This window comes from Triticum aestivum, chromosome 5B (assembly GCF_018294505.1).
Source record: "Triticum aestivum cultivar Chinese Spring chromosome 5B, IWGSC CS RefSeq v2.1, whole genome shotgun sequence".
Lineage (NCBI taxonomy): Eukaryota > Viridiplantae > Streptophyta > Magnoliopsida > Poales > Poaceae > Triticum > Triticum aestivum.
Window position 1 is genome coordinate 345,341,122 of NC_057807.1, and position 27,738 is coordinate 345,368,859.

The 27,738-nt window shown below is 46.3% G+C and overlaps 1 long non-coding RNA gene across 2 annotated transcripts; it reads right to left on the reverse strand.

Moving 5' to 3' along the window:
* Positions 1-1,558: 1,558 nt before the first annotated feature.
* On the reverse strand, positions 1,559-7,341 carry LOC123116097 (uncharacterized). Of its 2 annotated transcripts, none has more exons than XR_006456930.1 (5): positions 6,745-7,341; positions 5,752-6,619; positions 5,532-5,613; positions 5,195-5,433; positions 1,559-1,664 (listed from the first exon to the last, which is right to left on the reverse strand). It is a non-coding gene; the product is annotated as an uncharacterized lncRNA (long non-coding RNA). The 2 variants fall into 2 exon arrangements; XR_006456931.1 differs by lacking the exon at positions 1,559-1,664 and having other exon boundaries at positions 4,705-5,433; positions 5,752-6,116; positions 6,225-6,619.
* Between the last annotated feature and the right edge of the window lie 20,397 nt (positions 7,342-27,738).

A 27,738-nucleotide genomic window follows, 5' to 3' on the forward strand; every position in this document is an offset into this window, starting at 1 on the left:
AGACGCCAAGGCCGAAGCCGAAAAGACACAGCAGGAAATCCAGGCGGCCAAGAAGATAGCGGCGGGTAAGACATTCTTTATGCAAAGCAAACATGTGGAGGAGGCGTTTCTTTTACTTACCCGAATTCGGAGCTCTCCAGAGGCATTCGCAGATCTGCCATGCAACGTATCAGATGACGCGGAGTTCTACCGTGCCGAGGAGGGGAGCTCAATGGAGAAGCTGTTCTGGTCCCTATATGCTCGGGCCGAACACCCAATGCCTCTGAGTGACCAACTGAAGTAGTTGGTTGAACTCCACAGGGCGGCCGAAGTGGCTATGAAAGATTTCATAGTCCGGATGTGGCCTGGTGAGCCCCTGCCCACTAGCTACTTCGGCCTTATCAAGCGGATGGTAAATGCCTGTCCGCGGCTTGAAGTGATCAAGCGATCCGTTTGCATTGAGGGTGCCTGCCGGGCCTTTACCCGTGCGAAGGTGCATTGGGGTAAGATGGATGCGGAGAAGCTGGTGAAGGACGGGCCGCCGGAGGGCAAGGCGCATCGCTATCCCGAGAAATATTATGATGGCGTTATGAAGGGCGCTCATCTCGTGGCCGATGAATGTACCAAGGATACGATCCTTGAGTAAATGTACTTTTGTCGTTGTTGTAATGTAAAGACGAAGTTACTTGCGCTATGCAGCACTTTTTGATTTAAAATATTACCTTCTGTGCGGCTGTTTATAGAATTCTGAAAGTAGGCCAGTCGTCGGCTTCCGCCCCCACGTAACTAGTACCGGGGTGTTCCTGGAAAAACCCGGACACTCTTTATCCAAATTTTTGGTCCCTTAAGGAGGTATCCGGCGCAGCGAGCAAGGCAACCAGACTATGCGGCTTTATAACTTTCACTTAGCCATAGAAGTCTACAATTTTAAATTTTGGCGAAGCCCCTAGGATTCGGAAGGCCGAATTGGGGCGCTATATACGCCTAAATTGGACAAGGCCGATTCCTCGCCTAAAGCGGAAAAAATCTTTAAGGATTTTAAGACCTCTCAAACAGCGACCAGCTCTCGCCGCATCATGCCGATCAGTTTTCGGCTTTCTCTACTGAGGTGCTCGTCCGGAAGAACCGGGACACAATCGCAGTAGTTCTCCCTGCGCTACCTTAGCCGATATAACGGAATGTAAGGTACCAAAACAAGGGAGCCGGGCAAACCCAACTATTGACCCAAGATGTGATTCGGAGCTGATGCATATAGTGCTATAAGTTTGGGGTGCCGCACTGTTGAAAGTGTTCGGACTTGTTTTGCCATGTTATGGGGCGCCATAAGAAGCCCCTGGCAAACTGATCGTACCAAGGTGTATGGATGCAATATTAAATAAACATTTGTAAGAAAAATGCACAAATAGGAATAATAAGCTGACGCTATATATTATCTCCCATTGATGAATAATACGTTTAAGCGTATGTTTACAATGGGTGTGTTTAAGCAGAAGTAAATAGGACTATTTAACATGTCCTATCCAAGGGCAGGCTGCATGTAGGTATATAAAACAGGTATAATGATCGTGAACAGATTCCACCTGGGTATTTCCTTTTGTGCGCAAAGCCTGTTGCCTCCTTGGTTTTCTCTCCTGTGTAAGTCCGACAATCCAGCTCTTCTGAAGAGGCTGCCCTAAAGCAGTGTCCTGAAAGATAAAAAGGGAGGGTTATGAAGGTATGTTGCGGTTATACCGCATTGTTGACTAAGTCATTGTTGCGCCTCCGCCTATGCCCATGGTATTTTGAGTGCGTAATTGTGTACGCGTGGCACGAATGCTGCTTTGATGGGGCTTGAGCGGAGGCCGGACTGCTAGTCGCGCTCTTGGCGTGCCTGGTGATCCTGTTACGGGGTGCTCCGGACTCGCTTGACGGTGTTCAAGGTTGTCGTCGCTGGATTGGTGGTTTGTCGGAGGAGGCCACATTGTACTTCCGCCATGAGGGCTGCAGTATGCTCTTCTATACGGAGAGAGCGGTCCATGTTTCCGTTGACTGTTATGACCCCGCGTGGTTCTGGCATCTTGAGCTTGAGGTATTCATAATGTGGTACCGCGTTGAATCTAGCGAATGCGGTTCGTCCAAGCAGTGTGTGGTAACCGCTACGGAAAGGGATGATATCGAAGATTACTCTTCGCTTCGGAAGTTATCCGGAGATCCGAAGACCACTTCCAATGTTATAGAGCCCGTGCAACGGGCCTCTACTCCTGGAATTACACCTTTGAAGGTGGTTTTGGTGGGCTTGATCCTTGAAGGGTCGATGCCCATTTTGCGCACTGTGTCCTGATAAAGCAGGTTCAGGCTGTTGTCGTCGTCCATAAGGACTCGCGTGAGGTGGAATTCGTCAATGATTGGGTCTAGGACCAATGCGGCTGAACCACCGTGACGGATGCTGGCAGGGTGATCCCTATGATCAAAGGTGATCGGACAGGCTGACCATGGGTTGAATTTTGGGGCGACTAGCTCCATCGCATAGACGTCTCGTAGTGCTTGCTTCTGTTCCCGTTTGGGAATGTGGGTGGCGTAGATCATGTTGACCGTTTTCACCTGTGGAGGAAATTTCTTCTGTCCTCCCGTGTTCGGATGCCGGGGCTCCTCGTCATCGTCGTTGTGCAGCCCCTTGTCCTTGTTTTCGGTGTTTATTTTACCGGCCTGTTTGAACACCCAGCAATCTCTGTTAGTGTGGTTGGCTGGCTTATCCGGGGTGCCGTAAATTTGGCACGCGCGTTCGAGTATGCGGTCCAGACTAGACGGTCCCTGATTGTTTCTTTTGAACGGCTTTTTCCGCTGACCGGATTTGGATCCGCTGAATCCGGCGTTGACTGCCGTGTCTTCAGTGTTGTCGTCGTTGTTCTGTCGCTTATGTCTGTTGCGCCGTGGCTTGCCGTTATTGTCACGGACATCCGAGGTGCCGGAATGTGGCGTGGTGCTACTGCGAGCCAACCAGTTGTCCTCGCCCACGCAAAAGCGGGTCATTAGTGTCGTGAGTGCTGCCATGGACTTGGATTTTTCCTGGCCGAGGTGTCGGGCGAGCCACTCGTCACGGATATTACGCTTAAAGGCCGCCAGGGCTTCAGCGTCTGGACAATCGGCTATTTGGTTCTTTTTAGTTAGGAACCGAGTCCAGAATTTCCTGGCTGGCTCTCCGGGTTGTTGAGTAATGTGGCTCAAGTCATCGGCGTCCGGTGGTCGCACATATGTGCCTGGAAGTTGTCGAGGAACGCGTCTTCCAGGTTTTCCCAACTGCCAATGGAATTTGCCGGCAGACTATTTAGCCAATGTCGGGCATGCCCTTTGAGTTTAAGGGGAAGATATTTGATGGCATGTAGATCGTCTCCGCGGGCCATGTGAAAGTGGAGAAGGAAATCTTCGATCCATACTGCGGGGTCTGTTGTGCCATCGTATGATTTGATGTTTACGGGTTTGAACCCTTCTGGGAATTCATGATCCATCACTTCATCAGTGAAACAGAGGGGGTGTGCGGCGCCTCTGTGCCGGGCTATGTGGCTGCGCAGTTTGAATGAGTCTGGGTGGCTGTATTCGGGCCGGCCGGACTTGTTGATAGTGTATCCGGCGTGACGGTCATCGTCGCGTGTTGGGGCGCGCCCCCGCGATCCGTAGATCGATCTTGGCTGTCCTGCTTTGTTTTCTAGTATATTTTGCAGGTCTTGCATATTGCCCCGGGCCATAGTGTATTGGCGTGGGGGTGCGAGCTGGTATTCGGGCTGATATGCCGTTTTATCCCGGCCACGAGGTGGTCGGTCAGCCATGTGGCGCTCGAGTCCGTATTCCTCGGCTGCCAGGACTTCAGTCCATCTATCTGTGAGCAGGTCTTGATCACTTGGAGCTGCTGCTACTTCCTTTTCAGGCTCCTCGCAGTGGCCATGAGCCGGCGCTTAAAGCGCTCCTGCTCTGCGGGGTCCTCAGGCACACTGAACTCGTCGTCGCCGAGGCTAACCTCGTCTTTGGATGGGGCATGTAGTCGTCCTCCTCCGGATATCCGTCAGTCGTTTGTTCGTCTGGGCTGGCCTGCCCGTCTCCTGCTCGGCCTGCTCGAAGGCAGGCTGATCAGGGTTGTATTCCACTTCGGCACCATCCGGGTTGTTTTCATCTCCTGTGTTAGTATTGCTATGGCGGGGCTTGGAGCGGCGCCGGCGATGCCCATGCTTTGCTTTCTTCCCTGAGGGGTTATCCTCCGTTGCCTCATCGCCATTGGTTTCCTTCGGAGTGTCCACCATATATATATCATATGAGGAGGTGGTTGTCCACCACCCCGTGAGCGGTGGTTCCTGTTCTTCCCCTGCATCGTCGTCCATACCGTCGATGTCTTTGGAGTCGAAGTCAAGCACGTCGGTTAAATCATCGACCATGGCAATGAAGTGGGTGGTGGGTGGGCAACGAATTCCTTCGTCGCCTGCTTCCCACTCGAGCCAGACATAGTTCGGCCATGAGTCTCCTGACAGAGAGAGAGACTTTAATGAGTTCAGCACGTCGCCAAGGGGCGAGTGCTGGAAGATATCCGTAGAGGTGAACTCCATTACCGGAGCCCAACCAGGCTCGGCGGGCTCGAGAGCGCGCGGACTGGAACCTACAGCCGGATACGAGTCCGGGGGTCCGGCGTCACAGGCTTCTTTAGGGGTGAGGCCTGTGTTCGGCTCTACCGCCGATGAGTGTGCGGCCCACGGGGCAGGGTCCATCCACCCGTCCTTGGGCAATGCAGTCTGCTCCAGATTTAGGTCCGGGGCCACTGCAGGGGTGATATCCCGAGCATTATCCGACAGCAGGTCTAGGCCGCGCTCATCGTGATTGTCCGACGCTCCTGGCGCAGGCCCGGACTCGTTGAAGATCAAGTCTCCATGGATGTCGGTCGTGTAGTTCAGGTTTCCGAACCTAACCTGGTGGCCAGGGGCGTTGCTATCGATCTGCTCCAGTTGGCCAAGCGAATTGACCCGCAGTGCAAAGCCGCCGAACACGAAGATCTGTCCGGAGAGAAAAGTCTCACCCTGGACCGTGCTGTTGACGATGATTGAAGAAGCCATCAAGCCTTGCAGCAAGCGACCCTTATCTCTAATTAACCCTAAGACTAACGGGCTATACCGCCAGCCCAGGCCCATTACATACTCTAACAGACTCATTTGAGAGCAACGAGGAAGTAGCAGCAGGGGACGAGAGAAAAACAAACTGTGGCGGGTGGAGGTAAGCGGCGGTGCAGTCCCCCCGTTGCTTCTTGGTGGTGACGGCTCACGGATTGGGGAGGAGAAGAGCACCTGCTCAACGGTGGCTCCCAGGCGACGCAGCACTCACAGCAGCCCGCGCTCTGGCTCGCCTCGTCGAGCACGTCGATGCGCCGTCGCTGCCGCTGGTCTCCCCCACGCCACCTCCTTTTCCTATTTTCTTCAGCGGCGGCGAACAGCCTGAAATCTAAGCTTATAATAAACATCAATGGATCCCAAAAAACCTTTCAACGATCAATCTAAATATATAATGAATTACTTGTTCATGAGTTTTTCATGTCTTACCATTCACGAGCCTGAAGTTCGTTACTGTTGGACAGTTAGTATGTTTCCAATAAGCTTCAGCGGTACAACAGACAAGCTACCCCTATCAAATTGGGAAATGGGGAAATTTCAAGATTAGGCTTTGATTGACATGTTATAAACAATACATTATAAAGATGAACTGATGGAAGAAAAAGGTATGGCTGCTAAAGGCATTACTGAACTAATTCATTACACCTACACTTTGTATAGATTTCGTCAGACTTCAGCCATCAGTTTAGTAATGAGCATCTGAGAAGATCCTTAGCATCGCTTACGTGTGAGGTCAGTGTATAGCTACTTTAACAGCCCACCTCCAAATCTAAAAGCATATGTCATAGGCAGAAAAGGAAAGAGCATGCTCTATTATGTCTTGTAAATTCTGTAGAAACCGAAGAATACCGTGAGGAGCAAATATCTCTACAAATAAAATGGTCGACTGTCAAGACAAAAGATGCCATAATCATAAATTATCCATCTATGATAGGGTTCTTACTCACAGAATGCTCCCCTTGCTCACATGCCCTTGAGTCCCAAAACAGGTTCTGAACATTACCATCTAGCAAGCTGGGGTATAGAATAAGCACTCTCTATCTCAATATAGTAGATACAATTCATAGGTCATACGAGCGAACATAGTTGATACAGAATATAATAACATTAGTACGCACTCACATCCTATTCCCTTTTGTGCATTTCCTCAGACATCTTGCCTGCTATAGAAAGCATCACATATTTGTAGAAACAAAGAGATTTGTTCTTTGGCAGTCACCACAAAAGAGAAAGCAACTCATGTCTAGTCAAGGACCAAGCAAGTATTGTTGATATAAAATTCTGAACCAAGCAAGTGCCATTGGTCCAGTGCCTGTGCATTTTAATGTTGATTGTAATGTTGAAACTGCAACTCTAGGCATAACCATACATCTCAATAAAATAAGAGGTCTGTCAACTTCATCACCTGATAAAAACCAAACAAGTAAATGAGCTGGATGAAAAGATACCTTTCATGGCAACTCATGTTGTAGATATGTATATCGGCAAAATCACAATTCCTGCTTGTCATCAACCATCTAGCATATCCAAATAAATAAAATTATTTGTAGTTCATCAAGATTGAAAAGGAGCTGTCCAAATGACAACTGATGTGAGAAAGGTGTGAACCTTGGCACTAATGACGTAGAAGAGGCAGACATACCGATGTAGTGAGGACAGCAAGGACGAGCAAGCTGACGAAGATCGCCGGACAGAGAGCACAAGGTGAGAAAACGTCCACCGTTGCAGCCCAAAAAGAAGGCAGTGCAGGCAATCTGTGCCGGCCAGATCCATCCATCTCCGGTCGCCTCCTCCACGCCATGGCTGCTCCTTCCCCCAACGCCGGCCTCCTCGCGGATTGGGGAGGAGAAGAGCACCTGCTCCATGGTGGATCCTAGGCGACGCAACGCTCACAGCAGCCCGCGCTCTGGCTCGCTTCGTGGTCGAGTACGTCGATGCGCCGTCGCTGCCGCTGGTCTCCCCCGCACCACCTCCTCTTCCTATTTTCTTCCAGCGGCGGCGCAGTCCCCTCCCCCCTGTGGTGGCGCAGTCCCCTCCCCCCCTTGTGGCTTCATGGTGGTGAGGGCTAACGGATTGGGGAGGAGGAGAAGAGGAGGCGGCGGATTGGGGAGGAGAGGAGGAGGAGGAAGAGAAGAGGAGGCGGCGGATTGGAGAGGAGGAGAAGAGGAGGCGGCAGATTGGGGAGGAGAGGAGGCTCTCGGTAGGCTAGCGCGCGTGCACTGTTCATAGCGCGAATAGAAGGAGACGTGGCCACTGGCGCTAGTTGGGCGTATTGGCTCATCCTTTATATGTTCAATGTTGGGCGGTTGAAATATGTTCTATATTGCAGGTGATGGGCTGCTGACTTTTATTGTGCACTTGTTCTGATTTTGACTTCTGCTTAATTTGATACCTACTGTATAAGTAATGACACTAATATAATAGATATCAGACTAATAGATTTGCTAACAGATTGCCTCTTGTGATGTTGATTGATTTGCAGGCTTACTGGTTTTGGTTCAGTTTGAAGGGCTCTCCGGGCTTAAGATCTTGGTTTCATTAGAATTACAGAATTTCTTTGCTCGGTAGTATTGCCGGTGGTGGCAGTTTTACTTTGTGGATGTAGGTTCTGTTGCCAGTGACACCTCATGAATTTTCTGTTAGATTTAGCAGCCATACATACTGAAAGGGACACCTTTGGACATTCCCTTGCTTTTTCAACAGTCTAATTACTCGCATGTAAAAACTGCATCCATTTTGGTATGTGATACTGCAAGTGTAAATTTAGAACTGGACCTTATGGTCTGGCTTCAGTATCTATTCATCATGGTTATGTGCATACTGCATAAAAATGGAGTATCCTTGTGCTCATTTGAGCTTGCTATTATGCCTTGCGTGTGCATTAAAATGGAGAGTTCTTTAGGTAAGATCCTGGTCTTTGTTCTTTCTTACATGGGATCTTGATCTTAGCCTGCCACCAATGTCAAATATATTTACTCAAAGATGTTAGGCTTGCTAATCTATTTAATGACAGTAGATATCACATGCCTACTGTCAATGGCAAAGCTTTGTCGCCATTATGATAATCTAAAAGACACCTCTGCAGTTTCTGTTGTTGTTTCAGTTTAAAGTAAGCAGTCAGCATCCAACAACCTTTCTTCACTATGAACATAGATGATGTATTGTTGCAGCTTAGGGAATCCTATTGACATGCTTTTGAACTGAACACCTTCCAGATGTGGCTTCTCAACTAGGCTACGGCATCAACTCTTTGTGCCTAGATGTCATGGTCCTCGAGCTAAGCAGTATAAAAATAGTACTCCCTCCATCTGGAAATACATGTCATCAAAATGGATAAAAAGGGATGTATCTAGAACTAAAATACGTCTAGATACATCCCCTTGTATTCATCTTGATGACAAGTATTTCCGGACGGAGGAAGTAGATAGACATGTGCCTATTATCATGTACAGTTGGAGAAAATGCAAATAACTATGCTTCAATACAAGTCCTTTTCGTAAATCTGACCACTGGTAACATTGGACATGTCTTGATGTATTTATTTTCTCAGATTGTGAGGTAGATTGAGAAGCCTGTTTGTCATCCCATTTGTCGTTCATTTACATAACATGTCGGTTTTATCGTCGGATTCGTGTCAGAAGGGACCAATGATTTTGCCATTCGGAAGCTCATGCTTAAGTTAAGTTGTATGGCTATAATTTTCTCTGTATATTACACAGATACACTTCCTTCCTGAGATAATTATAATCATTTGTTCCTGGTAGTCTCATTGTACTTGTTCATTTGTTCCTCTGATTTTTTCCTTCTCTTGTTGCTTTATTCCGTATTGTGCCCATGTACTGCAGTGCTCGTTTTTGTCTTCCCCTGTTGTTCATCAGCTCAGGATGACGCTTGATTTTAGCCTCGAGGAACTACGAACATTTGCATTGCAAAACTACTGGCTTTTCTTTTTATGACACACTAATCCTTTTTTCGTTTGTCGCGTTTTGTATCAATAATTGCGCCATTCACTTTACAATTTTGATATGTTCTGGATTTTATTTCAGGTTGTCTTGAGCTTTGGCACAGTGGTAAAGCTGCTGCCTTGTGACCTCAAGTCCTGGAAACAGCCTCTTACAGAAATGTAGGGAAAGGCTGCTTACTATAGACCCAAAGTGGTCGGACCCTTCCCCGGAACCTGCGCAAGCGGGAGCTACATGCACCGTGGCTGCCCTTTTGTCTTGTTGTATCTGGACACAAACTTGTCCACGTTTTAAAATCATGTCTTAATGGTCTGTTTATCTGGTAAGTTTGATACACTACTCTCTCTTGAGAACAAGTCGCACAGTTTCTGAATATCACTTTCATGCTTCATAGTGATCAATAGTTCGGTTTGTTTTCCAGGGTCCCAAGAGCTTGGCTTAGGTTTCTTCTTTGCAAATAAAAATGTTCTCTGCATAGTGGATACATGTACTTATAGTAGATGATGTATTGTTGCAGCTTAGGGTACCTGGCATCAAGAACCCGACATTCTTTTCCCGGAGTTTGTTGAGGTGAGCCACCTGGGCAGGTCTATGGGTTGAGGTGGTTTCATAATCCTTTGTTGTTCCTCTTTTTCCTGCGCTTTTTTATCAGCAAATGCTTTTATTCGTTGGAAAATGGCAGTATCGTTTACAAGTATTCCATGCTACAGGCTAGGTCGCTTCTTAGTAACGACTCTTTGTCTCTCCCATCAGCGTCACTGTCCCTTGCATAAGAGACCAAGGTGGCTTATGAGTAACACGTGAGTTGCAAGTGTGAGCATCCATCTTGGTTATTTTGACGCTGATGTAAATGGATTGCTTGAGGAATGTGAGATTGTGTCCTTAATTTGTACATACATATTCATGCACAGTTTACAGATTTTGGTCTTTTATGCATGTCTTGTTGATTTTTCTAAAACAAGATATATATTTCTGTAGGTTTCTCCTTGCCGTCGGTAGTAGCAGTGAGCATAGGGGCAGCGGCCGCGGTCGCCCAAGGCGCAGAGCCGCACGGTGGCTGGTCCTGCTTCCGCCAGAGCGGACTGGCGGAGGTCGATGCAGGGTCGAGGTGGGCACGAGCGAGGGTCATTTGGTTGTACTTCATCTGCCAAAGCACTATTGAGACAACGAATTTCAGCTATATTATGAGCCGAACCATATAAAGTATGTGCATCCTGGGTGGAATGCTTTCTGTTCATCAGCTGGTCTCCCAACACGTACTGCTGACAAAAGAAAAGAAGGGAGCTTTTAAGGATAACGGCGACGGTGTGGACGAGCTCGTGCGCTCCCGCTAGCTGGACGAACGACTCCATGACGCATAGCACAGCGTATTTACTGCTATGGTGTGCATTGACGTCGAGTACAGGTGCTCCACCGTCCAAACTAACCCGAAAGTGGCGGCTGAGCTTCGTGTTGTTCCGTTGGAACATGAATGTCGGAGGGGCCCATAACCGAATGTCGCCGTCAACTTCCGCTACTGAGACGGCATCCTCCGAAAGGGTACTTGGGTGCCTAACTCTGAAAAGTAAATGGGTACCCATGTTTGGGCCCATGGTCGTCTCGGCGTCGCTGACCAGTAAAAGAAATATATCTTCCTTCTCCCATAGCCGCCTACAGAGCAGGAGCTCATGGCGATGCAGATGTCGGCCGCCGGAGGTGTTGAAGTCGAGTTTTTGTCAGATCCCGTCGACAGGTACACTTTTCCGCTACCAGTTTCTCTTCCTGTCGACAGGTACACTAGCAGCTGATCTGTTGTTCCTTCTTGAAAAAGATTTCCACCGCCAGATCTCGCTGCCGCACAGCCCTTGGTTGCTTACGAGACGTACAAATCCATGGAGTGTGAGCCTGCTGAGTCCAGCATTGGTGATGTGGGAGACGCTCCGGTCAACGGTAATTGCGATGCGATTGCCTTGTCCGCAGCAGCATCTGAGCATTCTACGGGCAAAGACACCCCTGAAGCCCCAGGCTGGAGGAAGAGGTACAGCAGTTTGCCAAATCTTCAGTTAGCATTATATGTGCAGATGACCTATTCTTGCGTTATCTTAAGACGAACTGTCGGATATTCAAATTCAGTCGTGTATCACATGTAATTAAACACTGCATTCAACGATGAGGCCTAAGAAATTCAATCCAATTGATGCAGAATGCTCGGAAGTTCATCTAGCGAGCGCCACCCATGCGCTGACAGGATGAGTGCTTTGGAAGCAACACTAAGAAACTATGCAGAGAAAAAAATTGACACTGTCGTAGTTCCTACTATGGGGACAAAATTTGATTCTCTTGGAGAAGCCTGCTAGAACATGTCCCTGGATGTGCATGGATGCAGAAAATCTCCTTGGGATATAGAGCTGGAAATCTGGGACTTAGGGTGTTCTAGAGCATCCGTGTCATCCAAGTGAGAGGAGAATATCATTTGTCTTTAGGACATGCTTGCTGAACATGCAAGTTCCCTAGACGAAGGATGAGTATAACTGATGAAGCTTTATGCAGTCTATTGGCGCCCATCTCGTACAGAGCTATTGCCGAGAGCGCCTTTGCATCTGACGTCGTGCGCCAGCGCTGGTCATAGGGGACCACACGCAGCTTGATCAGCTCGCCATGGTCCCGCAGGCCCGTTTTCTTCCCTTGGAGAGCCTAAGAGCATTACTAGTAGAACCCTCAAACCCTCAAACCCTCACTAGCGTTTTATGGGTCCAAAAATGATCTTTTTATGCACTTTTACGGGTTGAAAAACAGGGGCAAAGATTAGAACCCTCAAATCCAACCCTTATAACGGAATATTTCCCATGAACGACGTTGTCGTTGCGCGCGGGAGGTCGACGGGGTGGTCACCGCGACGGGGCGACTAGCAGCGGCGGTTGCGGGCGTTGGCGCGGGAGTTGGGAGGATTTTTCCCTCCCGCGCGAGGATAACCGCCAAATGAGGGTTGGGGTAGGTTTTGCTCCCCAACCCTTACTTTTGAGGATTAGGAGAGGGTTTGAGGGTTGGACCTTTAAAAAAATTTGAGGGTTTGAGGGTTAAGGGGTTCTAGTCTACGGCTTTTTTTTGATGAAAACTGTAAAAAAAAGCAGTTATTTTTAGGGGTTTGAGGGCTCTAATAGTCTCCTTGTCCACGTGCCCTCTATAAAGGAACATGCCAATCTCTTCGTCACAGCCACCCTGGTAAAAAGAGGAAGATGTTTAGTCGAGGTATTGCACAACCAGGAGCAAGTGTAAGTTCTTAGAACAGGTATTGAAATTGCGTCAGCATGGATCAAGAGAACTTTTCCATTCCAGGTATATGATGCCAAATGAACATCCCATTTTGTAACACCCCGGATGTTACTTTCCATAATTGTAACTCCAACTCTTGCCATTTCCGGCTATGTGATATATTATTTCCTTCGTGGTTGGGTTTTGTCTTTTGTTTTGCTTTTTGTTCATGTCATCCATCTCATCTCATAGCATCATGCGCATTGCATCGGCATTGTTTTCTTAAAACTTGCATCCGCTCGTAGTTGCCGCTCCTCGCTTCTCTCCGTTGCGTTCGTTGACCGATCCGAGTCTAACCGGGTTTTCGATTCCCTCTTGTCTGACCATTTGACCCCCCTCTACTCTTTACTCAAACCCCTAGCGCGCGTCCGAAAGTTGTCCCGAACCCGACCCGCTCCGTCGTTATCAATGGGTCCGGATCATCTCCAAACATCTATAAAACATCTCCGTTTTCGTATTTGGGATTCACTACCTATTTATTCCCATCCGTCGGATTTCGATCGGATGATCCAAACTCCCTCATTTCCTTATATATAGAGCAACCCCTAACCAAATCAGACCTAACCCTAGCCCCTAGCCTACCCTAACCCTTGCGCCGCCGCCACTCCTCTCCCTCGGGATCCATCCCGCAGCCACCTGGTCTCCCCCTGCCACCCAGTCTCGTCGATCCATCCATCCATCGATCCCCACCAACCGCAGCCCCGACCAGATCCCTGGTTTTCTGCGCAGCCGCCTGAGCATCTCGATCCCGAGTGGATCAAGCGCTTCGCCTCCAAGCCCAGCCTCCCCTGCTCATGCCCGAGCCTCCCGGCGTCCAGGAGCACGAGCTCCCTCGCGTCGCTGCCTCATCAGCTCCGCTGCCGGCAGCAGCACTCGAGCCCTGCCTCATCGTCCTTTGTCCTCGCAACCGCCTTCTTCTGCAACCACTGGAGTTCCTCCCGAGAGGGAGCGCTCGCGCCCGAGGCCCCAGCTGGCCCAAGCTCTTCTCCAACCAGAACCCAAGCGCCAGCAGCAGCCATCTCCCTCGCGAGCCCCTGCTTCCTCGCGCTCCGTCGCCGTCCCGTCGTCCAAGCCTCCTCTGCTTGCGCACAAGCTCCGCGACTTCGTCAGCCTCGTCGCCACCGTCGACCCGCAGGCCAGCACCTTGCCTCCTCCTCCCATCCTCTTCTTCGGCTTCCCCTCTCTCTAATCCCTCTCTCTCCCAGATCCTCCGCCGCCATGGATGCCCGCCGCTGCTTCGTCCTGGAACAGATCCTCGTCGCCCCGAGCCCGCGCAAGCTGTCGAGCCCCGCCGCCGCCGGGAACGGGCTTCCCGCGCCCTGGATCCGGTCGATCCGAGCTTCTCCATGCCCAAGACCTCACCGCCCATTTGCCCCGCTCGCCGGAGCTCTGCTCCCGGTCACCGCCGCCCTGCTCGCCTCCTACTGCAACCGCCTCCTGCGTTCCTGCCACGAGCGCGTTGACCACGCCCTGCACCGCTTCGATCTGCCTCGGAGGCCCAGCGCTACGCCAAGCCCACCTCCACAATCCGGCCTGCTTCAGCCTCCTCCACCGACCGGCCCATGAGGCCTGGTGAGCAGCCCCCGCCCCCTATGCACTATTGGGCCAGCCTGCAGTTTCGGCCCGCATGTGTTTTTTTTCCTGTTCTGGACGTTTTGCTAATTATCCAGTGATTTACAGTTTTGCAGAAAAGTCCCTCTAGTTCATACATTTAATAACTCACAAATGGTGCAGCGGATTAAAATGATTTAAACATGTAAAATGCTTAGAATTTTGTGTAGATTAATAATTTGCAACTTTCACCCATGTTAAAGTTGTTTAAATGTGTTGTTTGAATTAATTTGCTAAAATGCCATGTTAAAATGATTTATTTCATAACTAAATAACCGTAGCTTGGTTTTAAATAAACTTTATATGTAAATGGGGTGGAAAAATGCCTAGTTTAACATGGTGGACTTTATTTCCCTGTTTAACAACAATAAAATATGTTTTAGGGCAGAACAGTAGCAAATTCATAAATTGCATATGAGGATTTCCGGAATTGTTGTTTATTGTTCCGGCCTCATTTAAACTTGCCTAAATAGTTAGTCTACTTATGCTTCACCCCTTGCCATGTTGAATAACATTTAATATTGTTGGGTACATAAACAAGAGCGAACTAAGTAACTTGAATGTGGTGTTTCGTCAATATGCAACCCGTTGCATATTGAGCTCCACTTAATTTATAGTGTTGTTTGTTGCACTTTGCCATGCCATGCTCTTTAAATCGGACATGCATCATACTTGGTTGTGCATCATGCCATGTTTATGCTTGTGTGTTTACCATGTTGTTTGTTTGTTTCTGGTGTTGCTTCTTCTTGATAGTTCCTATTTTGTTGCGATCGTGAGGATTCGTTCAACTACGCTTGGTTCGACTACGTCTGTTCGTCTTCTTCATGGACTCGTTCTTCCTCCTAGCGGGATTTCAGGCAAGATGACCATCACCTTGGATCTCACTACTATCATTGCTATGCTAGTTGCTTCGTCTATCGCTTTGCAGCGCTACCTATCTCTTGTCTATCAAGCCTCCCAAATTGCCATGTCAGCCTCTAACCTTTTCACCCTTCCTAGCAAACCGTTGCTTGGCTATGTTACCGCTTTTGCTCACCCCCTTGTGGCTTCATGGTGGTGAGGGCTAACGGATTGGGGAGGAGGAGAAGAGGAGGCGGCGGATTGGGGAGGAGAGGAGGAGGCGGCGGATTGGGGAGGAGAGGAGGAGGAGGAAGAGAAGAGGAGGCGGCGGATTGGAGAGGAGGAGAAGAGGAGGCGGCAGATTGGGGAGGAGAGGAGGCTCTCGGTAGGCTAGCGCGCGTGCACTGTTCATAGCGCGAATAGAAGGAGACGTGGCCACTGGCGCTAGTTGGGCGTATTGGCTCATCCTTTATATGTTCAATGTTGGGCGGTTGAAATATGTTCTATATTGCAGGTGATGGGCAGCTGACTTTTATTGTGCACTTGTGCTGATTTTGACTTCTGCTTAATTTGATACCTACTGTATAAGTAATGACACTAATATAATAGATATCAGACTAATGGATTTGCTAACAGATTGCCTCTTGTGATGTTGATTGATTTGCAGGCTTACTGGTTTTGGTTCAGTTTGAAGGGCTCTCCGGGCTTAAGATCTTGGTTTCATTAGAATTACAGAATTTCTTTGCTCGGTAGTATTGCCGGTGGTGGCAGTTTTACTTTGTGGATGTAGGTTCTGTTGCCAGTGACACCTCATGAATTTTCTGTTAGATTTAGCAGCCATACATACTGAAAGGGACACCTTTGGACATTCCCTTGCTTTTTCAACAGTCTAATTACTCGCATGTAAAAACTGCATCCATTTTGGTATGTGATACTGCAAGTGTAAATTTAGAACTGGACCTTATGGTCTGGCTTCAGTATCTATTCATCATGGTTATGTGCATACTGCATAAAAATGGAGTATCCTTGTGCTCATTTGAGCTTGCTATTATGCCTTGCGTGTGCATTAAAATGGAGAGTTCTTTAGGTAAGATCCTGGTCTTTGTTCTTTCTTACATGGGATCTTGATCTTAGCCTGCCACCAATGTCAAATATATTTACTCAAAGATGTTAGGCTTGCAAATCTATTTAATGACAGTAGATATCACATGCCTACTGTCAATGGCAAAGCTTTGTCGCCATTATGATAATCTAAAAGACACCTCTGCAGTTTCTGTTGTTGTTTCAGTTTAAAGTAAGCAGTCAGCATCCAACAACCTTTCTTCACTATGAACATAGATGATGTATTGTTGCAGCTTAGGGAATCCTATTGACATGCTTTTGAACTGAACACCTTCCAGATGTGGCTTCTCAACTAGGCTACGGCATCAACTCTTTGTGCCTAGATGTCATGGTCCTCGAGCTAAGCAGTATAAAAATAGTACTCCCTCCATCTGGAAATACATGTCATCAAAATGGATAAAAAGGGATGTATCTAGAACTAAAATACGTCTAGATACATCCCCTTGTATTCATCTTGATGACAAGTATTTCCGGACGGAGGAAGTAGATAGACATGTGCCTATTATCATGTACAGTTGGAGAAAATGCAAATAACTATGCTTCAATACAAGTCCTTTTCGTAAATCTGACCACTGGTAACATTGGACATGTCTTGATGTATTTATTTTCTCAGATTGTGAGGTAGATTGAGAAGCCTGTTTGTCATCCCATTTGTCGTTCATTTACATAACATGTCGGTTTTATCGTCGGATTCGTGTCAGAAGGGACCAATGATTTTGCCATTCGGAAGCTCATGCTTAAGTTAAGTTGTATGGCTATAATTTTCTCTGTATATTACACAGATACACTTCCTTCCTGAGATAATTATAATCATTTGTTCCTGGTAGTCTCATTGTACTTGTTCATTTGTTCCTCTGATTTTTTCCTTCTCTTGTTGCTTTATTCCGTATTGTGCCCATGTACTGCAGTGCTCGTTTTTGTCTTCCCCTGTTGTTCATCAGCTCAGGATGACGCTTGATTTTAGCCTCGAGGAACTACGAACATTTGCATTGCAAAACTACTGGCTTTTCTTTTTATGACACACTAATCCTTTTTTCGTTTGTCGCGTTTTGTATCAATAATTGCGCCATTCACTTTACAATTTTGATATGTTCTGGATTTTATTTCAGGTTGTCTTGAGCTTTGGCACAGTGGTAAAGCTGCTGCCTTGTGACCTCAAGTCCTGGAAACAGCCTCTTACAGAAATGTAGGGAAAGGCTGCTTACTATAGACCCAAAGTGGTCGGACCCTTCCCCGGAACCTGCGCAAGCGGGAGCTACATGCACCGTGGCTGCCCTTTTGTCTTGTTGTATCTGGACACAAACTTGTCCACGTTTTAAAATCATGTCTTAATGGTCTGTTTATCTGGTAAGTTTGATACACTACTCTCTCTTGAGAACAAGTCGCACAGTTTCTGAATATCACTTTCATGCTTCATAGTGATCAATAGTTCGGTTTGTTTTCTAGGGTCCCAAGAGCTTGGCTTAGGTTTCTTCTTTGCAAATAAAAATGTTCTCTGCATAGTGGATACATGTACTTATAGTAGATGATGTATTGTTGCAGCTTAGGGTACCTGGCATCAAGAACCCGACATTCTTTTCCCGGAGTTTGTTGAGGTGAGCCACCTGGGCAGGTCTATGGGTTGAGGTGGTTTCATAATCCTTTGTTGTTCCTCTTTTTCCTGCACTTTTTTTATCAGCAAATGCTTTTATTCGTTGGAAAATGGCAGTATCGTTTACAAGTATTCCATGCAGGTGTGTTCTTGGCACAACATCACTCCCTCGTCTTGTTCTTGGCAAGCCCAAGATGAAGTCCATAGAGATGTCCTTCCATGGAGCGACAGGAACAGGCAAAGACATGTATACCCCTGTGTTCTGGACTTGGCCTTTGCAGGTTTGGCATATAGGGCATCGCTCAACAAACTTTCCAGCATCTCTCTTTAGTTGTGGCCAAAGTAGCGAGCTTCCAGGTTAGTGATAGTCTTGTCCCGTCCAACATGGCCACTAAGATCACTTGAACGGAGTTCTCTAATTAGTTTGTCACGTAGAGAACTCCTTGGGATGCACAAACGGTCATTTTTGAAGAGATAGCCATCCTGCACCAAATAGTCGTCACCTAATGGCTGGCCCCTGATGTGCTTCACCCAAACATGACCAAAGTTTATCATCCTCATACAACTCATTTATTTGATCCATGCCTGAAAGTTCAGCTTCAAAAGAAGTCAAGAGGCATGCATGACGACTCAAAGCGTCGGCCACTCGGTTAGTTGCCCCAGATCTATGCACGATGAGATAGTTAAACCTCTACAGATATGCTACCCATCTTGCTAGCATGCGGTCAACATGCTTTTGATTTCTAAAATGCTTCAAGGATTGATGGTCACTATATACAATGAATTCTTTAGGCAGCAAGTAAACTTCCCAAGTTTTCAAGGCTCTGAAAACGACATACAATTCTTGCTGATAGGTGCTCCATTTTTTTCTAGCTTCACTTCTCACTAAAGAAAGCAATGGGCTTCCTTTCTTGAGATAGAACAGCTACAATGCCTACTCCACTTGCATCACACTCCAACTCAAAAGTATTGTTGAAATCAGGTAGCAACAAGACAAGAGCTTGTGATAGTTTTTGTTTAATCTCATTGAAACTAGCTTCAGCTGCTTCTGTCCATTGGAACTTTCCTTTCTTCAAACACACGGTAATTGGTGCCATGATAGTGCTGAAATTCTTCACAAATCGCCTATAGAAAGTTGCAAGGCCATGAAAACTTCTTACCTTAGAAATGGTCTTCGGAGTTGGCCACTCTTGGATTGCTTCAACCTTAGAGTCATCAACATGAATACCGTCACATGTTATGACGAATCCTAGGAAAAGAAGTTGTGTTTGCAGAAAAACACATTTCTTCAAGTTGATGTAGAGCTCATTTTTCCTTTGTACTTCTAGCACCTTCCGAATGTGATCAAAGTGTTCATCCTCATCCTTGTTATAGATCAAGATGTCACCGAAATAGACCACAACAAAGTGGGATAAGAGGGGGCGAAGGACTTGATTCATTAAGCACATAAAGGTACTTGGTGCATTTGGGAGTCCAAATGGCATGACTAACCATTCAAACAACCCTTCCTTGCTATAGATCAAGATGTCATCGAAATAGACCACAACAAAGTGGGATAAGAAGGGTCGAAGGACTTGATTCATTAAGCACATAAAGGTACTTGGTGCATTTGAGAGTTCCAAATGGCATGACTAGCCATTCAAACAACCCTTCCTTTGTCCTGAAGGCCGTTTTCCATTCATCCCCAAGTCTCATACGTATTTGATGATATCCGCTTCTTAAATCTAGCTTTGTGAACACTCTTGCTCCACTAAGCTGATCCAACATATCATCGAGACAGGGAATTGGGAATCTTTACCTTACGATGATCTTGATAATGGCTCTACTGACCATAAACATGCGCCAAGATCCATCTTTCTTTGGCACGAGTAGGGCTGGTACAACACATGGGCTAATACTTTCTCGAATGTGCTCCTTCTGCAGCAATTCCTCCACTTTCTCCTTCAATATATCATGCTCCTTTGGGCTCATTCGATAGTGTGGAAGATTAGGAAGACTTGCTCCCGGAATTAAGTCAATTCTATGTTGAATTCCTCTCATCAGTCGCAGTCCTTCTGGCTCTCCAAGTATGTTCTGAAATTTTGCCAATAGATCATGTACCTTTGCTGGAATTTCAACAGTCAGGTGCTCTTCCTCCTTTTACAACAAGTGCAACACACAAATCTGCCTCCTTCAAGTCTTCCATAAACTCATGGGAGGTATTGGAGATAGTTAACATAGTTCCCCCACCTTAGAGGTATCACCTTCAGTTTTGTTTGGTAAAATAATGATCTTTCTCTTGTTCTGAATGAAAGAGTAAGAATTTTCCTTGCCCTTGTGTGTAGTATCCACATCAAATTGCCAAGGTCTCCCAAGAAGAACATGGCTAGCGTCCATATCAACTACGTCACACAACACATTTGAGCGATAATGCTTGCCCAAAGAAAGTGGCAGGTTGTATTGTTTGGCGATCCTCATATTCACTCCTTTCTTGATCCACCCAATAGTGTAGGGATTTGGATGATCATGAGTATCAAGCTTTAAATGGTTCACCAACTTCTGCGAGATAAGATTCTCGCAATTGCAACTATCAATCACTAATTTGCATACCTTGCCATTCACTATGCATTTGCTCTCAAATATTTTCTTCCGTTGTGTGTCATCAGGTTGTGGTGTGGAACATAGGAGACACTGAATGACACATACCATCTTTAACTTCTTGACTAACCTCTTGTCCCTCTACATCTTCAGATTCGTATTCTTCCTCATCGCCTTCACCATCATGGATAGTTGTGTTAACAAATTTCCTTAGTGGACAACCGCTGGATATGTGTCCCTTTTCACCACATTTATAGCATTTTGGGCCTTCATTGGACTTACCCTTGCCTCTAGTTTGCTTTTGGATGGGTCGTTTTGCCTTTGGTGGAGCGGTTTTTTCTTTCACTCTATTAGGCTGACTCCTAGACGAGCCTTTGGTATGAGGATATGGAGGATATGGAGCCTCAGTTGCCTTCCTTGTCCTCACAAACCTCTCGGCCTTTAAGGCTAGAGCTTGTGCTTGATCAATGGACCAGATTTGTTGCATCATCAATCGATCTTGAATAGCATCATTGAGATCATTGATGTACCTTGCAACTTGTTGACCCTCTGTGTAATCTGAAACAGTCATATTTCCTTGAGCACAATTTTTAAATTGGATAAATAGGATCTGGTCATACTCAGCGGGCAAAAATCTCCCTTCAAAGAGGCCTTTCATTTGCCGCCAAGTTCTCACACGAGGTTCTCCCCTCAGCCTGCGCTCTTCTTGAACACGATGCCACCATGCATCGGCTCCTCCTTTCAGCTTGTATGGGACCAAAGGAACAATACGGTCTTTCGGAACCTCCATGACCTCAAAGAAAGTCTCCACTTCATGTAACCAATCTAGGCATCCTTAGAAGTTGGGATCTCAGCTTTCACCTTGTATGTATCTCTTGCATATGTAGGATTTAGTACTCTTCGATATGCGTAGAGATCTGGTTCTTCAAGGGCATCATCATATTCTTCACCTTCAGAAGCTTCCAACATAAATTGGCCTTCTTGAAGCACGTCGAACAACATGTTGTTGTGGCGGTCTTGCTCCAAGATTACCTCTCATTCTTCTTTGATGAACATCTTCTTCTTCTTTAGATGAATCAACTTCATTGGTAGCAGGGGGGACACCCTTTCTTATCATCTCAACCAGCTGGTCAAATCTTCGATTAAGATCTTCACGCAGCTCTTTGATTTGTTGTTCTGCAACATCCATCCTCTTCTCCAATTGCTCCATTGTTTGTTGTAGCTTGCTCTCGAAGAAAACAACAAGAACTAGTATGGGTCAACGAGGCTCTGATGCCACCTGAAGCAGCACAAAGGTTGTGGAGGAGCAACTCCACCTTGCTGCTACAATTTGTACATCACAAGTGTTGAAGGCACAACATCAACGTGCTGCACTAGATATCGCTCTAGAAGCGAATGTAGGCCGATGTGGCAGCAAGAGTTCAATCCAGAACTCCTAGAGCACAAGATCTACTCCAAGATCTTAGATAAGAACAATAAGTTCTATCATAGGTAGTGGGTACATAGTCTGGCTCAAAGTAGAGGTGACGACCTCTATTTATAGGGTTTTGGGAAGCCTTCACATACTTCTACTTATAGCTGGAATACTCTAGAAAACATTATGTAAGTTTCAGCATTCTACTCATAGCTACTCACAACTAGAAGACTCTAGAAAACAGTAGGTAGGGTAGAAAAGAAATACTACACTAAAGTGAAAGCATCTAGAAGTAGCCAAACAAATCTGACATATGATTTTTTTTTCATCTAGTGTTCCTCATCATATGTCATCCTGGGTTATACATCCAATTATTATTATGAGTCTGAAATGACACTAATTCTATCTTTTCTATGCCTTTTAAGCATGGCGTTATGAAAGTAAGGTTTTTTTGTCGCCATGAATAGCCCAATGCCTCTTAGCTCCCTGCATGTAGAACTCAGTTTGGACATGGTTTTATCACACTGATCAATAAGGGAGGCTTCCTTATTGTGATCCTGCAAATGAAAAGGGACAGATTGCACAAAGCGTGGATAGAATCAAGCTGCTATTAAAGGGGATGCTAGGATCTGCTCCACTGTTTCAGAGAACCTGCAAGTTTAGAGGTGCGCCTATGGAAAGGTTTGTTGTTGGTATTAGACCAAGCAGCTTGAGCTGGAGCCTGAATCATCTTCAGCCAACCACCAATTTTCAAACTTAAAAGGTCTTTTGGTCTTAACATTGACGGTTTGGGTGATAGTAATAATAGGAGCATGATCACTGTACATGATGGGCAAGTTATAAACAACAGTGTTAGGATTTCTTTTGGCACCATTCCACATTAACAAAACCACGATCAAGACGTTCACAAGTAGGAATAGAAGAAAAACGCTTTTTACACCAAGTATAAGCAGGACGGTGAAAGCCTATATGTATTAAACCACATCGTTTAACATGATGGTTAAAGTTGACCATGTGATGGCGATTGGGTTAAGCATTGCTAGTCTTTTCTACTGGACCAAGGATATCATTGAAGTCTCCCATACAATAACAGGCTTCCCTGGGGAAGATGATATAAAAGCATCGATATGACTCCAAATATCCTTAGTTTTGCGATGATGGGAATCTCCATAAACACAAACCATGGACAAACTAAAACCATTGCTGGTATTTACAACTGTAGCACACACTTACCTGACTAAAGTAGGCTATATTTATATTGCTGTCGTCCGGCCACATTACCCAAAGACCTCTAGCTTGTCCTTCTGCAGGAGCAACAAAACTACCGTAAATAGGAAACGATTATCTAAGTCCTGTGAATTAAATTTAGAAGAGTTTCCAAAATGAAGGTTACCTTGGCATTGGTGGAAGACATCAAATTGGCCAGGTATTGGATCTTATTAATGCCAAGGGTCCTGCCCATCCCTCGGCAGTTCCAACATATAAGATTCATGGCGCCTGGTTGGTGCCATATCCTTTCCATAAGAACTTGCATTCCTCATATCATTCCCCTTGCTAGTAGTTGCATCAAGTGTCATCATTACAAATATCTGCTTGAACTTGAGCGACATCGGCATCTTGAGCTGCTGACCAGGGAAGTGACTAACCACCATGAACAACCATATCCACATCGGTGAGGCCATTGGTAGATGATGTGCAGGAACTCGGAGAATTCTTCCTACTCCATTGTAGTGGCTGAGAATGCCATAACACCCCTAGCCGAATGCAACAACAACTCCTAAATCGACACCCTGAGGAACAACACCAGCAGTCCCAGTAGGATGAACACCAAGCACCCCTCCATCGCCAGGGACATCCTAGCGGCTAGATCGACCTCCAACACTGCGTGCCTGAGCAGATTGAAGCAAGCAGCTGTTTGATGCCGCTATCACGGCGTCGATAAGTGGATCACGTGCCTCCATGGGCCGTGCGGCGAAATCCCGGTCGAGGGTCGTCAAAGTCAAAAGAGCCTGAAGAAACACTAGCTGAGTGGCTTGAAAGCAGTGGAACATCGATTTCTGCATGGATCGGTTGCAGTGGCGCAACATCAGGACTAGTGATATGAGTCTCTTGTTCTTGCATATTGTTCGGGGGTGATGTCAGCTTGTCGTATGGAGGAGTATGGGAACGATGATGAGTGGCAAATCAAGAAGATAGATTATTTGGAGGTATGATGGATAGAATTGGGGAGAGACGTGAAGAGGAACAACGTATCAAAGATTAGATTTTGGATGAAGCACTTCTCTAGATTCTTTTGCGGGTGGAGAAGATTTGGGGAAAAAGAACGGATGAATGATACTATTTTTGGGGAAGAGCGGATTAAGGATCGGATTTATTGGGTAATAATGGGAGGCGGTGGAAATAGATGTACAACAGATGAGCATATCACTCTGAATCCACTAGGGAGGCAAGTGGAGAATACTGGAACTTCGGTTTCTGCTTATGTTGTACACGAGCAAGATGAGAGCATATAATCTATTGAAGATGAGATTGTTCTTGTACAGATTGTGACTTGAACTTTTATGGATTAGAGCATACAATCTTTTTTAGCACACACAAAGTGACATGAACTTTTTATATAGAGTTGTCGAACATGGTGCCGAAATGTCTTTTTCAGCATACAATGGCTACCATGACATCGCACAACTATGTTCGCTTCCATGATAAATTTGATCCCCACTTTGTTTGATGTGATAGTGGTCCGGATTATGTTCCAATAATTCCAGAACGGTATAAGAAGTTTGTTGTTTCGAGGAAAATGGTGTTGACGTGGACTTGATTAGGAGCCAACTTGCTACTGACATTGCACTAGGTTGATGAAGTTGATGTTAGGAATATGTAACACTTTTGATTTGCAAAACTTACGCAAATATTATGCTTTTGTTGTATGGGACGTGTGCACTTTGCTGATTCTTAGAATATGAGTTGCCAACTCTATTTTCATTCAAAAAGACATTTCGCGATGCAACAACAACTATGAAACCTTTAGTTCTCAAACAATTTGAGGTAGGCTAGAGATGAAATCCATAAGATCTCGCAACCAACTCGTGGTTCTGGCACATGGATAGCTAGCTCCCATGCATCCCTGCCCATGGCTAGTTCTTTGGGCCAGTTCTTCATATCTCTCTTTACGGACTCCTTCCATGTAATTTTGGTCTAGCCCGACCTCTTTTGAAATTATCAACATGCTTTAGCCGTCTGCTATGCACCTGGAGGCCTGCTCTGAATATGCCCAAACCATCAAGCTTCTCTTCAATCGGTGCCACCCCAACTCTATCATGTATCTCATCAATTAGGATCCGATCCTTCCTTGTGTGGCCACACATCCATCACATCTCCGCTACGCCTAACATTTGACATGTTGCCTTTTAGTCGGCCAACACTCAGCGCCATACAATATTGTAGGCCGAATTGCCGTCGTATATAATCCACCTTTTAGCTTCTGTGACACTATTGTCACAGAGAACGTCAAAAGCTTAGTGCCACTTCATCCATTTGGCTTTGATTTGATAGCTCACATCTTCATCGATATCACCATCCTTCTGCAACATTGACCCCAAATATCAAAAGGTGTCCTTCTGAGGTACCACTTGCCCATCAAGGCTAACTCATCGTGCCTAGTAGCACTAAAACCGCACCTCACTTGGTTTTAGTTTTACTATATCTAAAACCTTTCGATTCCAAGGTTTGTCTCCATAGCTCTAGCTTTCTATTAACTCTTGTTTGACTATCGTCGACTGTCACCACATCATTCACAAAGAGCATACACCACATCTCCTTGTATATCTCTTGTGACCTGATCCATCACCAAAGCAAAAAAGATAAGGGCTCAAAGTTGATCCTTGGTATACTTCTATTTTAATCGGGAAGTTTCGTACATGTTCTTGATGAGGGTAATGTACTTTGTTGGGACTTCTGTGTTTCTCCAAGGCCCAACACATGGCATTATGTGGTATCTTGTCGTAGGCCTTCTTCAAGTCAATGAACACCATATGCAGGTCCTTCTTTTGCTCCCTGTATCTCCATAAACTGTCGTACCAAGAAAATGCCTTCCATGGTCAACCTCCCAGGCATGCAACCAAACTGATATTTTGTCACGCTTGTCATTTTTCTTAAGCGGTGCTATGGCTCATCAACTTAATTCCATGGTAATTAGTGCAGCTTTGAACACCTTGGTCTTGAAGATTGGTACTAATATTCTCCGTCTCCGTTCTTCTAGCGTCTTGTTTGCCTTAAAATGAGGTTGAAAAACTTAACTAGCCATAATATCGCTATGTCTCCGAGGCCTCTCCACACCTCAATGAAGATACAATCAAGGCCCATCGCCTTGCCTCCTTTCATCCTTTTTAGAACCTCCTTGACCTCAGACTCCTGGATCGCCGCACAAAACGTTCACTGGTATCATCAAGGGAGTCGTCCAGCTCAATAACAGAGCTCTCAATCTCTTCATTGAACAGCTTGTCAAAGTACTCCCGCCATCTATGCTTAATCTCCTCCTCCTTCACCAGGAGCTGATCTGCTGCATCCTTTATGCATTTGACTTGGTTGACATCCCTCGTTTTCCTCTCCCGGACCTTGGACATCTTATAGATGTCCCTTTCGCCTTCCTTCGGGTCTAAGCACGGGTAGAGGTCCTCATACGCCTGACCCCTTCACTCACAACTCGCTTTGCCGCCTTTGTCACCTTGTACTTCTCTATGTTGTCTGCATTCCTATCCAGGTATAGGCGTCTGAAACAATCTTTCTTCTCCTTAATAGCCTTCTGGACATCATTGTTCCATGATCAGGTATCTTTAGCTTCGCTTCTACTTCCCTTGGAAACTCCAGATTCCTTTGAAGCCACCTTGCGAATGCAAGACGCCATCTTCACCCAGATATTGTCTGCATCACCTCCTTCCTCCCAAGGCCCTCCTTGATGACCCTCTCCTTCAAAATCCGAGCAACCTCCCCCTTGAGCTTTCACCACTTTGTTCTAACGACTTTGGCATGCTTACCCCGCTGGGCATGAATCTGAAAGCGGAAGTCAGCCACAAGCTTATGCTGAGTGGACAACACTCTCTCCAGGTATCGCCTTACAATCTAAGCAGGCATGCCTGTCTTCTCTTCTTGAGACGATGAAATGTGACTTTCTCTTGATTCCTGAAGAGTGTGTTAGCTATGATCATGTCATAGGCTAGACCAAAGCTTAAGACATCTTCTCCCTCTTGATTCCTGATGTCATAACCAAAGCCCACATACACCCCTTCAAAACATGTGTTAAATGTACCCACATACCCACGCCAATAGGTGCACTCCTAACCAAGTTCTCCAGGCCTTCCCAAAACTCCCTCTTGGTATTCTCATTGTGGCTTACTTGCGGGGCATACGCGCTTATTACATTGAGAACTAAGTCCCCAAATACCAGCTTGACCAGAATAATTCGGTCCCCACGCCTCTTGACGTCTACCATTCCATACTTGAGGTTCTTGTTGATCATGATGCCTACTCCATTTCTGTTTGCAGTTGTCCCTGTGTACCATAGCTTGGAAGCCGGTATCCTCCACCCCCTTTGCCTTCTGTCCTCTCTGTTTGGTTTCTTGGATGCAAAGGATATCAAGACCTCTCCTCCCAATGTATCAATTAGCTCCCGTAGCTTACGTGTGAGGGACCCCACGTTCCAGCTACCTAAGTGGATCCTCCTAGGCTAGGCTAGCTTCCTTTCCCTTCGCACTCGTCGACCAAATGCGAAGACCCTTGCTCATTTTCCACTACACCCAGGCGTCGATGTAGCGCGCCACTAAGGACGAGAGAACCCGATCCTTGCTCACTTGCCACTGTATCCAGATCAAGATGCGGCGCGCCACCAAGGGGGTGATGGCCCGGCCCTTGCCAATTTGACACCAGGCCCGAATTCCAATATGGCGCGTCGCTTAGAGGGTCACGCCCCAATGATGTTGTTCCGGGTTTCATCTCCATAAGAGTGGTTGAGTTTTGACGGTTGGCTCGCCAAGCCTATACAACGCTCCTCCTTTACCCGGGCTTGGGACCGGCGATGTTGAGACAACATAGGTGGAGTTAAAACTTAAAAGACATTTCGGGATGCATTATTCATAATTTGTACACTTGAAAGATTGCAAACTAGACTAAAATTGCTCTCTGTTAGTCAAGGAACGCAGAGAAAATGGGAGAAAAACGCTGCCTCCCAGCGCA